Source organism: Corvus moneduloides, chromosome 9 (genome assembly GCF_009650955.1).
Source record: "Corvus moneduloides isolate bCorMon1 chromosome 9, bCorMon1.pri, whole genome shotgun sequence".
Classification (NCBI taxonomy): domain Eukaryota; kingdom Metazoa; phylum Chordata; class Aves; order Passeriformes; family Corvidae; genus Corvus; species Corvus moneduloides.
Window position 1 is genome coordinate 22,520,994 of NC_045484.1, and position 17,641 is coordinate 22,538,634.

Sequence of the window (17,641 nt, forward strand, 5' to 3'; positions counted from 1 at the left end):
ATCATTTCCCCTAGCTCACTCCTTCCTTCCTCTCTTTCTTCTTTCCTTCCTTCTCAGCACTCTCCCTGGAGTTTCTATTCTCTCTTCTCTCCTCCCTCTCTTCCACCAGGACTTCCCCTAATGCTGCAGGAGGTACCTAGTCTGCCAGGGGTAGAGAGGAGAAGGACATGCCATGTCCAGAAAAATCTGAGACACAGATATCCCACTTGCCAGAGGACCAGTTGCAGATCCCGCTTCTCCTGCTTCTTTCAGTCCACAGGTACTAGCTGTGTGGAATGTCACATAGGAGCAGGAACACCTAAGGGGTCCTGGGAGAGACAGCACAGAGTTCAAAAGCTGGCGACCTTGACCTCTGTACTTGCAATTGTCCTTTGAAACCCAAGAGAAAGAGCCTGTTAAAGTGAGTGGTGCATCCTCCCCCAGCCTCCTCCTTTGTTACAGCCCTGAAAGTAACTGAGCTTGAAAATACCAAAATTCTTTTCCCTCACCAAAATTCTCACTCACATTGGCTGCCATCAGAAAGCACAGCTGAGACCACTGAAATTCATCACACCTGTGACCTACACTGGATGGGAGGGAAAGCTCCTCCAGCTGAAGAGGCCTGTGTAGTAATGTGCTACCTTATCTCTAGTGCCACTGACTTCAGTCTATTTAATTTTCCCTTTGATTTTAATATAGATTTATTGAAAACAACAGTTATCAAAACAAACTGCACTGGCAAATTGGTGTTCGTCTGTAGCTGTACAAGCACCTATAAAGCTGCCAGTGAATGAAATAAATGGTGCTATATGGGAGGTCAGTTATTGCAATTGAAGTTCCCCAAGGATTTGCACTGGGCAGTTTAATATTTTTCTTATTACCCTCTTTTCTTTTCTACTATTTATGCCTCTCTGTTTAAATTTAAAGCATACAGCCATCTGCCAAGGCAAGCATCTCTGATAAAATCATCTCTGCTAAACCTTTTCAGGAGTGGGCTTCCCTCAGAGTACCAGCAAATACTGTTGTGTCCCACTTAAAATGTAGGCAAATGGAGACAAGGAAGTGAATTTTTCCAAGGTTTTACCAGCTAGGCCAGCTCTTTTTTTCCCCCTGCTTTTGAAAGGGTTTGTCCTTACCTCATGCTCCTTGTAAAAACCCTACTGATTAAAGCCCTGCTTCTTGCCATGTTATTTAACCTGCATTTAAATTCTATGGCTGTATCCCACCTTACACAAATCACACCTGGTATCTGTGGGCTCCTCCCTACACACGTTTCTAAAAAAATCAAATCCAATCATAGTCTAAACCTGCTCATGAGAAGAGATAAAAGGGTTTCTGTACTGATCTCCACATCAGGAGAACACAAATCAAATAACATAACTGTCAAATGAGGAGACGAGGTGTTTAAATGCCTATAGAAACAGGAACTCTAATTACAGAAACATCTATAATGTAACTAATATTATTTACATTAGAGCAATGCTAATCCAGATGAGGGTTAATGTCCCTGCTCCTAAAACATTACAGTTTAAATAGACACGAGACTGTGAGAGGATGGAAGGAGCATCAGCATGCTCATCCCTGCTTGAAGATCAGGGTTGGAGGCAAACTCCTCCCGATAGAAGAGGATGAAAGTGAGCCAAAATGTGCAATAATGAAGATAAGTTTAGTTGCAGCCAGAGAGAGCAAGCGACTTGCTCAGCCTCACACAAGCTGCCTGGGGGGGTGGCAGAAAATGAATAGAAACCATGGATGGCTTATATGAGTCTCTTACTCACAACAACATTACTCGGCAGTGGGCAGTGCTTGGATCTCACCGAGTCCTGCACTGTGCCCTGCAAACATCCAGTTCACTGGAAATGAGCTCCTACTGCCACTTCTTGAAGCCAGGCTGTGGGGTTTTAGACCAGGCTGCTGCAGGTGGACCTTTTCCTTCAAGTGAGAGGCATAAGCCATCATTTTGGGGGCTCCAGGGAACAAGGCATCTTGCTTTGGTTGACAGAGAAAGTGTCGAGCTGATGGAAAGCAATAAAACTACTCCATCCCCCAGACTGATTCACTGGTCAGCCCGTCAACATGCAGACAACCCACCACATGCTCAGAATTGAACCTTCAGGCCTTAAAGTCTACACCCTGGAGGAACTCAGCTTCTCCAGGTCAAAATCCTCCTACTCTTTATCAGGCTCGACCAACCGGGTACAAAACATGCAAGTGCTTTGTCCTTTACCCACTGTGGTGCCCAGCTCTGGCAGCTGTTTCCCAACTTCACAGAGTGCTAATGAGAGGACATACTTTCCTCCTCCTCCATCCTGCCCCTTCCCAGTCTCTTCTCAGTGCAAAAGCTCAACATTCAACACTTGCAACTATCAGCAGTTTAGAGACCACTTGTGGTCCTTCCTGTCTGTCCCAAGATACCCCACTACAACCTGGGGTTAGAAATGACCTGTTTAGACCATATTCCATTCGATGTGAATTGCTGAAGTGAGATAGAAAGAGCAAGTATGACCTTCTCTAGATAAAGCTGTTGCAATATTAAATGTAGCCCTGATCTCTTAAGGGATCTGAAACATTTCTCATCCCCTTCAGAAACTTCCTGTAAGAATAACAGTCCCACACACCTAAAATGAGACAAAAATCTTCTGCACTTGGAGGGAAAGGATCCACATAATTTGGCACTGGACCCAGCAGGTTTCCCAAGGTTCTGGTAATAGTTCAGCACAAAAGGGAAAGCTAGCAGGTGAGAAACAGAGCATTAACAAGTCTGAATGACACATGCAGCCAGATTGTCTGCTTTGCTGACAATTGATGCCATCCCTATTACTGGAAGAATGCTGTGAGCATGCTTCCCTAGTGCTCAGTAGCTTAATGCTATGGATAGCCAGTGTTTCTTGTCATGCCTTACAGCTTCTCTGAGCTGGTGTAAAAAGGCTTGCTGTCCCCATGCCCAAGTTTACTGGTGGAGGCAGTCAATGCACAGCCAGAATGTGCCTCTCCAAGCATCTCATATGCTTTGGGATTCTGCAGAGTAGCAACTGTATTATTAACACTCCTCTGACACAGCTAGAGATACTGTCTTCTAGAGAAGCTCACTGTTATGTGTCACTGCTGAGCATCTAAATTCCGGACAAGGGAGAGAGAATCCCACAAACAAGACCTTCTGAACCTGCACAAGGGGAGTGCAAGGATTTCCACAGATGCTCCTCTAAATAGGACCACTAGGAGTCCAGGGCTGAGGTATTTAAATTAGACAATTTATTCTTACCATCTCAGGGAAGAGTTAGTGGGAAGAGTGGGGACAGCAGCCACCGGACAGTAGATTTTGCAGTTTAGGACAGCAGCCTTGGGGCAGGCAGTGGATGGCTGAAGGAGTGGATCCAGGCAGGCAGGGACTGCAAGTAAGGATCTGCTACAGAAACAGTTGACAAACAGAGTGCTAGAGCACTCCCCTTGTTTCTGATGATATTCCCTCTTCACTCTCGCTCTCAGTTTCTTTTCCTTTCACTCCTGAAATGTCTCCTAAGGAAAGACACACAATTTGCCTCTCCTGGCAGAGGAGATACGACACAAGCGTGTGGTTCCACATCTTTACATCCCTCTTACATCCTCCACCTACAGTCAGAAGTACCCTGTAGCTGTGGTGGGTAGGCAGAGCAGGGATGGCAGGGAGAGGAAAGAACAAGAAGAATTGGAGGCTGAGGCAGAGCATCACTGTGAATCACTGCAATTTCCTCTGATCCTGTTTTATCATTGGGGGTGGGAATGTAAAAGATGCAGAACCCGTGTGAACAAGGTCAAATTAAATCACATTTCCAGGCTGGGGAAATTACTTTTGCCTGCAGCAAGAGAGGTGCACAACACGAATGAAGAAGGGGAGGTTCATGCCACCAGGCATGCTGTATCCAGCTATTGCAAGACAGAAGGAATTTATAATTAGCCCACTGAAATATATCCCTGCAGGATTTCAGTGGAGGGGGGAATCACACCAATAGAATGTGTAACAGAAAGACCAACTGAGATCTGATTCCAAACCTTATGGGAGACAGCTCACCCTTATCTCAATGAACATGTGTTTCTGTCTCATGAGATGACATTACTCAACAGGGTCAACTACCCACACGCTCTGAAGACATAAGAGAGAGACACTGAACATCTCCAGGACAATTAAAACCTGACAGCTTCAAGAGCATCACCGGGAGAAAGACCCAGATGCTACTGAAGTTCGAGATTTCCTACAAGAGCACACAAATTGTCAGGTCTGTTTAACACCTCTTGGTCAAACCTTATGTCTGTCTCTCACTGTCACAGCCTGTGGAGGGAGAAGAGTGCTGTGCATGGGTGGCTTGATGAACTGATGGAAGGATGGATGGAAAGGAGTCTCCTGAAAACCAGCCTAGAACACAGGACAGGAAGAAGTGACCTTTCACATAGTTCACATACAACAGGGAGAAATTAATACATGCAGCCTCAGTGGATATACATGATGCATTGCAGGCACCTGGGAATTTGTGCATTTGCCTTAACCAACTCACTGTCTCACTGCTAACGAAGGAAAGTGGCTGACATGGTGAGTGCAGGTGATAGCTCTCAGCTGTGAGATGCTCAATTTGGGGTGCTGTCACCACATTTTTGAATTTTGAGTAGAGTCAAAAATGAAGAAGTGTGGAGATGGACCAGACCTAGAGCTCCGCTAATCTGTGTCTTGCCTCTGGTGCCAGAAGGCACAGCAGGCATGCAAGCGAAAACTACACTGCAGGGCCAGACATTCCCTGTACCAGTTTCCTCTTCAAGCCAGCTACTGGTCCAACCTGTACAGTAAGGGCTTATGCCTCTTCCAAGTTTTATTGATGTTATTTGCTCTTAAAATTCAAGCTATTCTTGTTATCTGAATAATTATCTGAATTACAGTAAATTCTATCTTATAGATCCTATGGAGGGGTTGAGGTCTACAGGAAAACTGCAGAAGCAATGAGATGTTGTTGCAGTGGGGATACTGCAACATACATATACCAAACCAGGAGTCCCATGGAAAGGAAATATATATGGACGGATTCTTGATAGCTGTTTCAGAGATGTTTATTTCTCCAGCCGCATGGCCGGGGCTCTGCCGAGGAACTGTTCCAGTCACCGGACCAAGGGTCCTTCTGCCCGCGCAGGGAACACAAACCAACCAATGGGGAATGAGGCTGAGCAGGGACAGGGAAACCTCGTGTCTCCCCTCAGGGCCCCTCTCCCAGGGCCACACAGCGGGGAGAGGAGACCCCAACAAGATGTTCCTCCAAACAATCAAGGCAGGAATCTGAAGGGTTGTGATATGTGGGGCACTGGGACTGTGTGATGGGATATGAGGCATTTGAACTGGATGGCAGAAAAGGCTAGCTCAAGATAAAGCTGGGCCAAGATAAAGAAATTTTGAGTGTATCAGTTTCTGAACAGGCTTGTGTCTGACAGAAAGCTGGCTTGTTGCACGTATTTGCCTGCTTTAAATAATTTACTGCTAGAGTAATGTGAGCTGGATTAAAGGACAAGAGAGGGGCGAGAAAACGGAATGGGAAATGCATGTGAGAAGTGACTTGTGAGAAAGACTGGTAGAAAGAAGACAGGTATTTCTCAGAGGAAGATGGGCAATTTCCTGGGAGGGGAATAGCCAGGCACCAAGTCCTGGAATTCAGCAGCAGTTTATTTCTGTATGAAATAAAAAAAAAAATTCCAAAATTTTAAGAAGAGGTTGTGAAAATGGGCGCTGAAGCCAGGTTTGGTGACTGAGGTAAGGAACAGCTGAAGCTCTCAAGCATGTCAGCCTGTCGGAAAGGGAAGGGAGGATCCTGAGGAGTGATGCTCAGTTGGGTCTGTAGCAGCACCCTTCCTACTGCAAGTACCCTGACAGTGCTTCAGAGCTGAACTCTCTACTGGGGCACCACGTTCTGGGGCAGGGCAGGAGGCAGGTTAGTCAGGCTGGGTACTCATGGGCAGTGTGGCAGCCATAGGGATGGGCTTTCCTCGTGCCGTGTCTCTGTTGGGGCCACACTGCTGTGGGACCAGGATAGGGGAGTTTCAGTATGGAAGTCCCAGGCCTGACCCAAATCCCCAGGGAGGGACTGGTTAGACAGAAATTCCTGCTCCCCTGCCCTGCCACAGGAGGGGTTTGCTTCACTGGAGAGGAGGCTTTGCACAGAGTGTTCTGCACAGCACAGAGTGGATGGAGAGGGAAAAAGATGTTTTGCTCTGCTCTCTTCTGAACAGAGACTGGTTTGTATTTCAGCCTGGATTTTCCTCCCTTCAGATTTAATCTCCAACTCCTATTAGACAGATCAGTCTAGAGAAAGCAAGTATTTATTTATTTGGTTATTATTATTTTTTCTAGGGAGGAATACCATCTCGTTGGCATGACAACGGTGCTGTGGGCCACCATAAACACTGGATCATTAGCACCAATGCATTGGGCCATTATGTAGGCTTGGCCATCAGCACGGCTAAGGTGCATGAGTTTATGGTGCAATCCCATTCATGTGACAGCATGGGAATTATCAAAGCAGTCACAGTAGTGAGCACTACAGCTGATGCTGAGGTCCAGCCTTATACAGGATTACTTACTGCATTGGCAGAAAGCATTTTTCCTTTGAAAGAAGGCAGACACAAAAGCATAGGCTTGTCTGAAGTCACCCATGGTGTGTGAGCTGCCGCATATCTAATGCGGCTCCTGCGATGGACCACAACCACCATAATACTCAGCACTTTAAACTCCTAAACAACATCCTTGTGTGGTATGCAGTATCATGAGAAAGTACACATGCATGTAAGACACAAGTGTATTTTCTCCTAAGAACAGGCAGTTCCCACCACTACAGATGTGAGCATGGCCCTGAATTACATGCACAGTCTGTATGTTCTTGGGAAAGAGCAACTTGTCTTCCTTTTTACTGTAAAGCCCCATTTTAGCTTATATATCTGTAGCATATATTAATAACAATCATGCTGCACTTGGCTGCTGCAAACTCTGACTGATGAGAGCAGCCCTAACTCACACAAGTTTCCAATTGATTTTATCTCATGTTAAGCTCTAACTAATCACACCAGAGAGCTGCCTTAAAAGCTCACTAGACCTGTCCTGCTCAGGTTTGCTTGCCTGGCTAAAAGGGGAGGTGGGTATTGTTTCCCATCCTCTGCTGAATTGGGCTTCCCCACTGAACTGGGAAGAGAGGAGGAGGAGCCTGGAGCCATACGTCCAGGCTGTGGAGGTAGTGCTCCCCTGTCCCAGGCTCTGCAGCTTGTTTGGGCCCCAAAAATAAGCACAACGTTTTCCCTGTGGTACAGTCACAGCAAACACAACTAAATAAGAAGATCAAAGTGTTGCTCACCCCATGCACTTTCCATGGGCCAAAGCAGGAGCCACCACTCTGAGCTGCTCTCGGACATGGCTCCAGCTTCCCCTGGCTTCTGTAGCACAGTTCAATAGCTCTGCCTTAGTTTTGCTTGATCCCATTAATGACAAAAATGACAAACACATATGCGTTGCCTTTATAGCTATTTCACGCTTTGACATGATCCTGGGCAAGTTACCTATGCTGTCAGTGTGATGGATAGTGCACAGAAGGGGAGTTGGACAGGTGTAGCTCTTCTCACAGGGAAATATTTTTCCACACCATTAGCCTGTGGAACTCCTAGCAACAGGATATTGCTCAGAGAGGGATTCAAAAAAGCCCTGAAAAAAGAGTGGATGCTTGTACAGAAAACAAGTGTCCAGTGCTGTAATCAAATTTTAGAAACAATTGATAGGAAAGGGTGTTGCTGCGTGCATGTGCTTAAATCACCCACTGTGGCTACCAGAGTTTTGGAGAGAACTTTCCTCAGGAGCACATGGGCTCTGGACATCTTACCTGTGTCAGGCTTCAGCTGTAGAAATGATAATGTGGTTGATGTTCACATAAGAGCAGTGCTCCTAAAACAGTTGATATAGTTACTTGTATAACATCTGCCTTCCAGTCTACAACCTCCCTTTTGGTGCAGGACTTTTCCAAGGGGAATGTCGTATCGGAAATGGTACTGCAGGACAATGATTTATAAAGAACATTTGTTTGCAAAATCCCAGGCATGGTCTCCACTCTGCTGTAGAGATTTGGTGATGAGCAAGGCTTAAAATTACAGTGGCATCTTGCAACGTGTTATGAAAAGCAAAACCAAGAGGTTCTCCTGTGTTAGCAGACTTTGGAAGAGATCTAGGTGATGGTGATGATAGCGATGCTGATAGTGACAACAACGATGATGATGATGATGATGAACAAGAAGAAAATGAGTTTATCTGTCAGCCATAGAAAATTTTTGTAGGCTGAAGAAAATTTTCTTAGTACTAGTTGTATGAGTCAACAAGTCATTTAAAGGACTTTTTTCTCATACTGGGAAGACTAGTCACCGAGAGTGTGCCAGCTCTAAATTTCAAATTTCTGGCAGATAGTATGATTTCAGCCCTGCCTCTGCCAAATTCTTCTTCTGAAGAGAGAGGGGTCTGGCAGAGGGCAGCCACAGATGGCTCAGAAGATGAAGAGATCCCATGTTATCTCTCCTGAGCTCTGGGACAATCCTTACACCAACCACTAGAGTAAAGCCCAGATCAGCTGCTAAAACCAGAATAATACTCCCAAACTCATAAGTCAACCTCCCTCTCAGATGTCCTTGCTAATAGCATCAGAGTGACTAACTGCAGAGCCTCCAAGCTCCTGTTCTCCTGGAATGTAGCCACCAGCTTAGGGATGCTTAAACCAGGGTCACAGCTCTGACAAAACCAGGGGATAAAATCATTTGGACAGCAGGGACTTCTGGCACTGGCAGCCTTGCCCAGCACCTCCTTCCCGGAGTGGCCGCTGTCGCAGCGGCGAGGGCAGGGTGGCGGTGGCACGCAGCTGAGACACGCTGGCTGTAGCCAGCAGAGGGCATGGACATTACACACGGCAGCCAGCCACCCACACCCCGCTGGGAGCGACTGCCGCCTCCGAGACTAATTGCGAGAAAAAGTTCATTTTTAATTAGTTAAGTAATTCGTTTGCCATCTTCCCCTCCTCCACCCATACTGCAGATGATGGGATGCAAGGAACGGTCTGGGTCTAGCTATGGGTGGTGATGGTGCCAGTGACTTCAGGACGTAGGTCCATAACTGGAGAATTTCACCACTTCTTTGGGGTGTCACTTTTTGGGGGACCGAATAGGGCAGCTCCCAACAAATGCACCGCCCTCTCATAGGATCCCAATGTGCTGCAGGTACACGTGTGACACAGTCTGCCCCTTGCTTTCTGCCATTGCTGCTACAGTTTATCACATTTCTCAATCTTATTTTATACAATAGCAGCTAGAGGACATAATGATGAGTGAGGGGATGTCTTGTTTTAAGAATGTACATTGGTACTGTAAGAATACAGCAGACTTCCAGTCAAGGCCCTGTTCATGGTGGAATTTACATCTACACTTGACTTTATGTATTATTAGTAATCCTATTGAGATCTGTATGCATAAAGTTAAGTGCATCCAATCAACCCTGTAGGTTCAGGATTGTATATATTAATTTAGACTTCAGTATTTAGAACAGCATTTGCAACGGGAAGGGACAGCACTGTGATAGCCTGTAACAATCTCAAATTCTGCTTTAGTATTAAGTTAAAAAAAACCCCACAACTGGAGGTGTCCCCTATTACTCTTAGAGATGAGCAACACACACAAAGTTAAATCAAATGTTCAAAGTTATTTTGAGGCCCAAATAATCAGTGTAGCATATATATTTCAGTGGAAAATTTTCCTATGGGCCTCTGTGCATATCACAGCTCCATAGTGGTGCAGGAGTCCATGTTTATGGATCCATTTTCAGGATCAAAATCCTCATTAGTAATACAGATTAATGGTAATTACAAATATAAATAACTTGACTGTATCTTCTTATTTTCCTCTGAAGACATTGCTCACAGAAGCTAGCTAAATGCCAGATTTGTTCCCTGAATCCAAGCTGTATTAAGTTTGTGTGTGACGATGCAGTAACATAAAGTTAAATAAAGCTGCCTTTTTTTTCAAGCCTCAAAACACAGAGCTTGGTTCTCAGCTAGCATAAATTGGACACTGGTGCAGAAGTCAGATCCCTTTTTCCATACTAAGAAATTGAAAGAGTAAAAAAAAAAAATTGCTTTTTGGCTAAGAACAAAAGAAAGAAGTTTAAATCTGAGAGATCATTTTTCATGATGTTGTAAGTACTGAAAATACAGCTTTATAATAAGAGCACTTTTTTCCCCTGGAATTCTGTAATTTTGATGGTGAAGCTGTAGCACGAGCTGGGTTGTGACTGAATGTTTTCCTCAGGGTCCCTGGGAGATAAGGGATGGTTTTTAATGTGGCTTCCTGAAGTGTGTCAAACTCTGATGTTATTTAAAATGTGGCTCATCTACACTACCCTGTGGAATATTTACTGAAGTCCTGAACTGTTGATGCTTTTGGTGAGGAGCATGCTGCAGGATGGAAATGTGTGTGGTGCCAGCTAATTCAGAGTCCCCACACAAAATGGCAGGACTCAGGTGTTGAGACATGTCTCTATGCACAGCCTGTGGGGCAGCTGTTTCCAAAGAGGTGTTTGAAATGACCAACACAAAAAAATTATAACTTTGGTTAATCAGAGGGTAACTACAAGGTGTTACTGATGAGCAAAATACATGCACAATTACGTTTGCTCAAATCTGTGAGAGATTTTTACCTGGACTATCCAAATGCCAGTTTTTACACAAAGCAGAAAAGGAGTTCTGGAATCTGAGCCTGCTTTTACCATTGTGCCATGGCTGATCCATGGGAGAAGGCAGTGCTTGGTGCCTGCCTTGCCATTCTCCTTGCTCTTGCACACGGTGTGCAGGAAAGCAACAGTGGAGCAGATGCCTTGAAGGGAAGCAGGCTTTTTTTGGTATCATCAGCCTCTCAGTGGTTGTGCTGCAGGTCAGAGCAGGGAACAGGGCTGAGCTGGTGGTTATGTCAAGAACGTACACGAAGCTCCTTCACCCAGGTGCTTTCTTCCTGAGTTGAGAAGCTTGAAATGCACATTGTTTTATTTATAAAATTTAAGTGTGAAAATAAGAAAGATTATTATTATTATTATTTCTAACACTTCCAAAGATTTTGTCATTCAAAAGTCATGCAAGCACTCTGCATAAGACCTACCTCTGAAATGCTGCAGGAAGGATGGGTGAGTTTCAGTCCAGCAAGAAGCAAACCATCACGATCTGCACCCAGTTAAGGCCTGAGGACACGCTTCATGCTGTGCCTGTGGACAGTTTTATAGGGGCTGGTGCATTCAGTGACCCTGGAGTAACAGGTAAACTCAGCCCATATACTTCAGTCATGAGTCACTGCTTACACAAAAGTTGTTGGATGACATAAGCATGTGATCCCTCTTGCTGTCATACACAGAATATAGCCCAAGTGGTTGATGATGCTCACGGAGAGGACTTCTTTTTTCAGTGTATGTCACATAGCACAGTTGTATTTTGAGAATGCCAGTGCAGAATTAGAGAAGAGCCATAAAATGCTGCCCATTTACTATCTTTAAGAACAACATGAAAATATTTAGTACTTGAAGAAAAAACTCAAAACATTTCACTCTTGAGCAAAACAAATAAGTCTCTTGGATCAATGTTAGGTGTACTTCACAAGAAACAATGAGACAAGTGTTTCTTTTGAGTCCCCATCTAAAACTGGCTCTTCCATTTCCTATGACTGGCAGTTTTTGTTCGGGACACTCCTAGGGCTGGCAGGGAAGTTGCCTGTGGCCGAGGTGGAGCGTGTGTGCAGAAGGGTTTGTGCAGAGCTGCAACGTGCATTCAGGAAACATTAAAATAGCAGTGTGAGTGCCGTACGTGCGTGCGTGCCGCAGTTGGGAAACACTGGGAGTGTTAAGTCCCTAATTTGCTCTCTGGCTCTGCTGAGGCTGTCCAAGGCAAGTTTGGGGATGATGCCCACCCCTGGAAATCGTGCCCATCCCATGCCAGAAGATAGCGGAGGGTGCATGAGAGAAGGCTTCGTCCCCATGGGCATCCCGAGGGGACTCGGCTGCCTCAGGGCCGGAAGGGCACGGGGCTGCCCCGGAGCGGAGAAGCTGCCGCCCAGGGGGCCCAGCAGCGTCCCGCTGCAATTCGGGAGGGAGCTGCACGGTGGAAAATGTGACCGGTGCCAGGCGGGTGGGCGAGGCCGGCACGGCGGGACTGGGAGGAGAAGCGGCGCCCCTGGGAGAGGAGCAGCCCCCGACGCCCCGTTTGGGCAACTCCGGGGGCCACGGCTGGCGGGCAGCCGGCGGGTGGGCGCCGGTCCTGGACTGCATTTCCCATACTGCCCGAGTGTCCTAATGTATGCAGTGCTCAGCCCGGCTCCGTGTGTGTGCGAGTGTATGTGTGCGTGTGTGTGTGCGCGCGTGTGTGTGCGTGTGTGTGTGCGGCGGGAGCCCCTCGGAGAGTGGAGGCTCATTCACTGATGAGAGCCGGCACTGAGAGGCAGCACTGCTCCTTCCCTCGCACCCCCGCCGCCTCCCGCGCTGCTACATGCGAGCGGCGGGCGGGCAGCGGGGCCAGCACGCCCGGGACTGCCCCGCTCCCCGCACGCCGCCAGCTCCGCGCAGCGCCCGCCGCCAGCCGCACCGTGAGTACCGGCCACCGCGCCCGCCCGGCCACACGCAAACTTTGCAGGGCAAGTTTCAACCCCCCCCTCCCCTACCTCCATCCCAGCCCCCGCGCCCTTTCCCCCTTCCTCCTTCTCCCTCCCCAGCGCCGGGGAAGCCGGGCAGCTCGGAGGCGGCGGGGAGCCGCGCCGGCCGCGGGGAGGGCCGGGTGGGTGGGGATCGGCATGGTAATGCCGAGGGGAAAGGCAGATAAAAGGGCCCCCCCCTCCCCCCGCACCCTCGGAGAGCCCCGAGCTGCCTGGATCTCCCCCCCCCCGCCCCCCCGGTGGCTTTCCGAGGGGGACCGGTAGCCACCAGGGGGATCAGGTGCCGGGGACCGCCGCGGCAGCCCGGCTGGGGACCGCGCACGGCGAGGGGGAGCCCGGCCGGACCCGGAGACTGGCACAGATCCCTTGCTCCCGATAGATATCATTTTTTAAAAACTCTTTTTTTTTTTCCTTTTCTTTTTTCTTCCGTATTTTTCGGTGGGGCAAGCCGGGCAGTTATTTCCTCGCTTCCCTCCGCTGCTCCCGGCGCTCGCTCTCTCCGCGGTCGCTCTGGGCAGCGACAATTTCATTTCCCAGCAGCTGCAAAACAAAAACTTTTTTTAAAGGAAACAAGCAGATCCACGCACCTACCCAGGGGTTTGTTGGTTTGGGATTTTTTTTGTTTGTGGGGTTTTTTTTCCCTTTAAAATATAAAAACTCAGTCTTTTATTTTGCAATAAAGGTATCTGGGGAAAAAAACCCCCAAACCAAACAACAAAAACCAAAACCAGCCCAAAACCAAAACAGCCGCCAGGGTCTCTGTGCGTTCAAGCAACACTGCCCAGCCAATAATTTTATTTACTCCGAAGCTTTCATTTTTGGGATCGTGCAGTCCCCGGGTGAACTTTAGTTTTAAGCCGTCCCCAAAATGCGCGATCCCCGCTCAAAGACCGATATTTTTTTTTCTGCCACTCGTTGTTAAGTCGCACTTAGCTTAATTTTGGACGCGGCTGAAGTTTATCCAACATCCTCGCCCCTCTTCGGGTCCTTCATCTCTAAAAGATTGCCGCCCTTGCCCCTGGCTGCTTCCAGGTAGGAATCAAGTGCCTGGATCTCACATGCGGTGTTGTTCTGGTTTTATTATTGCAGATAAAACAAAGGTAGAGAGGCGGTTTAAATTGGCAGCGTTATTCAACGAATGAGCTAAAATTACTCCACATGTGAATGGCGTAGCTTGGAAAGCCAGAAGAGGTGAAAGGAATTATCCCTGTTTTTGCTTTAGGTTCTTTAGAAAACTTTCTGGATCATCCAGCGATGCGATCGAGAAATTGCAGGATTTTCTTTCTTTTAAGCAACAACCCCAGCTCTAGACCAGGGAAGTCTGTAAATAGGTTGGAAGCATGGAAAATAATTCTTCACCTTCAGATCTAAATACATAAAAACCATCTGGTTGACCACAATGAAATCATTAGGAACTGTCTACTTAAAGAGTTGTATTGAATGCTTATCCTTCCACACAGGAAATGTGTATGGTAAGTGATTGTTGCAATAAATCCAAACAACTCTGGGCATCTTCGCGTTTGATGATCTTTGTAACTCGGGTTTTAAAGAGGAAGAAAAAGTGGAGGGGTGGAAAGGCGACTTAACGGGCTGTATGGAACGGGCTGGCGGTGCCCCCTCCCGTTGCCCTCCCCGGGAGTGAATAATTCCCGAGGCGGCAGGAGACGAGCCGCCCCGGCTGCGTCCCGATCGCCGCTTCCCGGCGGGACGTGCGGGGCCGGGCGGGAGGGAGCCGGGCCGGGCCGGACCGGGCCAAGGCGGGCCGGACCGGGCCCTCAGCCCCGGCCCCGCCAAACACCTGTTTAATGCGCCGGCGGGGAGCGCGGAGCGGTGGGGCTTGGCGGCGTCGGTAGGCTCCAGCCCGGGGCTCACCCCCGACGGATTTTATTTTATTTGGGTTCATTGAACAATCTCCTCGGGCGGGAGAGAAAAACCGGGAGCGGGAGGGAGAGGGGGCGGCGAGCGAGTGCCAGCCCGGTTGGCCGCCCGCGGGGGGCGTGAGGGGCCGTGAGGGGCTGGTGCCCGGGGCCGGGGCGCGCCCGCCGCCCGCCCTGCCCGGCGGAGCGGGGCTTCCCCCGGAGCGACGCCGCCCGCCCGCGGTTTTCGTTCGGATTTCGCCAAGTCGGAAGCGTGGCCGGGAATCCGGGCCGGGGGCGAAGCGGCAGCAAACCCATCGGTAGGCTGTGGGTTGGGGTTTTTTTTCCCTTCTTTCTCTGTTTGCCTCTTCCCAAACCCTCGGCTCTTCCTCCCTCCGGCAGCCGCCGCCGCGGGAGCGCCCTCCAGGCCCGGGGGCTTTTCCCCGCGTTTTTTTATTAAAAAAAAAAAAAAGTAAAAGGGTTTTAATTTTTCTCTTTTTTTAAATTTTTTGAAGAAGAAGTTTACGGCCAAGCAGAAGCGGGCGCAGTCCAGGTCCAGGGCTGGGGCCGGGACCGGGGCCGGAGCCACTCCGCCCGACCCCCGCCGCCGCCTCCTCCGCTCACCGCGCTCCTAATTTTTTTCCTTTTCCCCTTAAACCGATTTCCACAGCAGCTGTCCGGGTGTGCGGCTGCAGTTGGCATATTTCACGCCTTGGAAAAAAAAAAATTAACTGTTTTTCCTTTGTATCTTAATCCAGTGATGAGAGCTCTCCTTTGTTGGCTTTCGAGCTTGCATTTGTTTTATTTATTATAAGGAAATCCAGTTTGGTTCAAATATATAATCCATTTGAGCACTTAAATCCCCAAACAGCTGGCATTATTTTGTTTTATAATCTTTGGCTTTTCTACGCAGAGCATATTTCTAAATTCCTACTTGACATTTATGGGAAAAAACTTTTTAATGTAAATGGATATTGTGATTTTTTTTTCCTGGGTATTTCCTAATTTACATGCATCATCAATTTTCCTGGATTTCCTAATGTTTTAATCTTTTTTTCCTTCCCTATAGCTTGTTAATTAATTTTTTTTTCCCCAAGAAAACTTTTTTTTTCCCTGGAGGGAGAAAGACGTTAATTTGCCCCATTACTTTAATCTCTGGCATTTGGAAATGGTTGAGAGACCACAAAAATGCAACCTGTTGTAGAAACCAGAGTGGTGTGTTTTATTTATTTTAATCGATAGCAGAGAGGTGATTTAGTAATAGGAACTCTGAGTAACATTTAGTAAAAGATTTGCAGATCTGGTGGCTGTGTATGGGGTGTGCATGTGCTTGCATATGAGCGCGTTTCTTTGCAGGCTGATTAGCAAGAGGGTTTTACACTTCAAACCAGTGGTCACTGCTGTTTTCTCCACTTGGTGGGTGTTTGTGATGCCTGATAAATGCAGCTCTGTCATGGCTTCTACTTTTATCAGACTTCCCTCTTAACTAATGCAGCACAGTGCTACAACCTTTGTAAGCACAGGATTCAAAACTAAGCCATAGAGAACTGATTACTACTTGTTCCTTGGTGATTTTTTTTTTATGGTTCAGAGCTAAAGGCTCTTGCTACAATTTGCCTTGGTTGTGGTGTATTTAGCCTCGTTATTAGGAACATGCACGATTACACAGGTAATTTGTGTACACCTTAAACAGGGTAGCTCTAAAAGCCAATAACTATGCAAATAGGTAGCCATGAAAAAAATAATGCTAAAAAAATCAGAGTTAGTTTTCAGTATGTCCATCTAACCTTCATACTTGGTAGACAGTTTATGCAGCTTCCTGGATTGATCTCCACCCTCCCTCCCTCTACTCCTTGTTTAGTTAATTCAACAAAGACTTTTTGCAATCTGTTTGGAGTTTGTCTGATGCCGTGGAAAAGTGGCTGCTGATTTATTTGGTTGCTTTTCGATTTCTGTCTCTAGCCCGTCTTTTCTCCTCCTTTCAGCGGGGATGTCAGCTGTTATTACTTCCTATTGATCCCTTTGCAAAGTGAGAAGTGAACTAAAATTAATGTCAATTCCACTGCTCAGATCAATAGCTGGAGTTATTTTAATCTGGATTTGCGCGAGGTGCTAAATTAAAAAAAATCAGCATAGAGGCAGAAAAGTAGCAGCTCCTCACTCCACCTGTGCCCACTGCCTTCCCAGCCCCCAAATGTTCCCTCCAGCTGATTACCCTGCAATCCATATTTTTTAATTAAGAAGGTCAGTTAGTTTTCTTATTTTTGGGTTCTGTATTTAAACCTATGACATTTTGACATTGGGAGTGTATTAACGATAGATTTTCATAATGACTGGTCCGCTGCAGCCTAATCTGTCCGTGTTGCTGGGGGGTGGGGAGGTGCTGGGCGAGAAGGGAGCAAGAGAGAACGAAAAAGGAAGTGGGAGCTGAAAAAAAATTAAATTTGGCTGGCTGAGATATTGTAATGTGTTGATTTATTCCCGGTGTAATGAAGTTTGCAAACGAATAAACGGCCATAGTGATTCACAGTATCCTACAGGAGTGTCAAGTGTTGCGGCCAGATTACTAATTTATGAAATACATTTAACGTAATGGTGTGAAAGCACCAGCAAAAATAGAAAAGCAGGCAGAGGTGGTTGCCTTTTTTTTTTCCCCTGGAAATTTGTATTTTTCTGTGATTGCCCAGTTTTGCTTCCATGTTAATGATCATTTTTTTCTGAGAACAGTGGCTTATTTGCATGCATCTCTTTGAATATATAATTGTGTGTGTGTGTGTATATATATATATTTATATTTACATGGTTATATAAGCCCCAAACAACTCTAAATTTGCTAGTGGCTGCAGTTTTCTGACCTCCAGTTTTTGATCAGCCTCATGTGAAGCAGCAGAGCAAGTGTACCCAGGACTGCAGTGCTGACCAGGCTGCCCTTGGCATCCCTCACTCTTCCTCTCCCCCTTGCTCTCTGTGGCAAGAACTCAACGAGAAAGTTATTTAAAATTTGGAAGAGAGCAAATCCGTTAATGCGAGATACATAATCTGGTAATTTAGCAATGATGTCTGTAAGGATGGGTGCCAAATGAGGAAGCAGAGAG

General features: G+C 47.1%; 1 protein-coding gene across 6 annotated transcripts in view; it reads left to right on the plus strand.

Annotated features, from left to right (window-relative positions):
• Positions 1-13,393: 13,393 nt before the first annotated feature.
• Positions 13,394-17,641, plus strand: part of RNF220 (ring finger protein 220) — a 220,847-nt gene continuing 216,599 nt past the window's right edge. For 2 of the 6 annotated variants that reach the window (XM_032117589.1, XM_032117593.1), the window contains exon 1: positions 13,394-13,722. The gene's annotated coding sequence lies outside the window, so the exon portion shown is untranslated. Of the gene's footprint in view, positions 13,723-13,955; positions 14,163-14,789; positions 14,867-17,641 lie in introns of those variants that run through there. The other 4 variants (XM_032117592.1, XM_032117594.1, XM_032117590.1 and 1 more) reach the window with 4 other exon arrangements.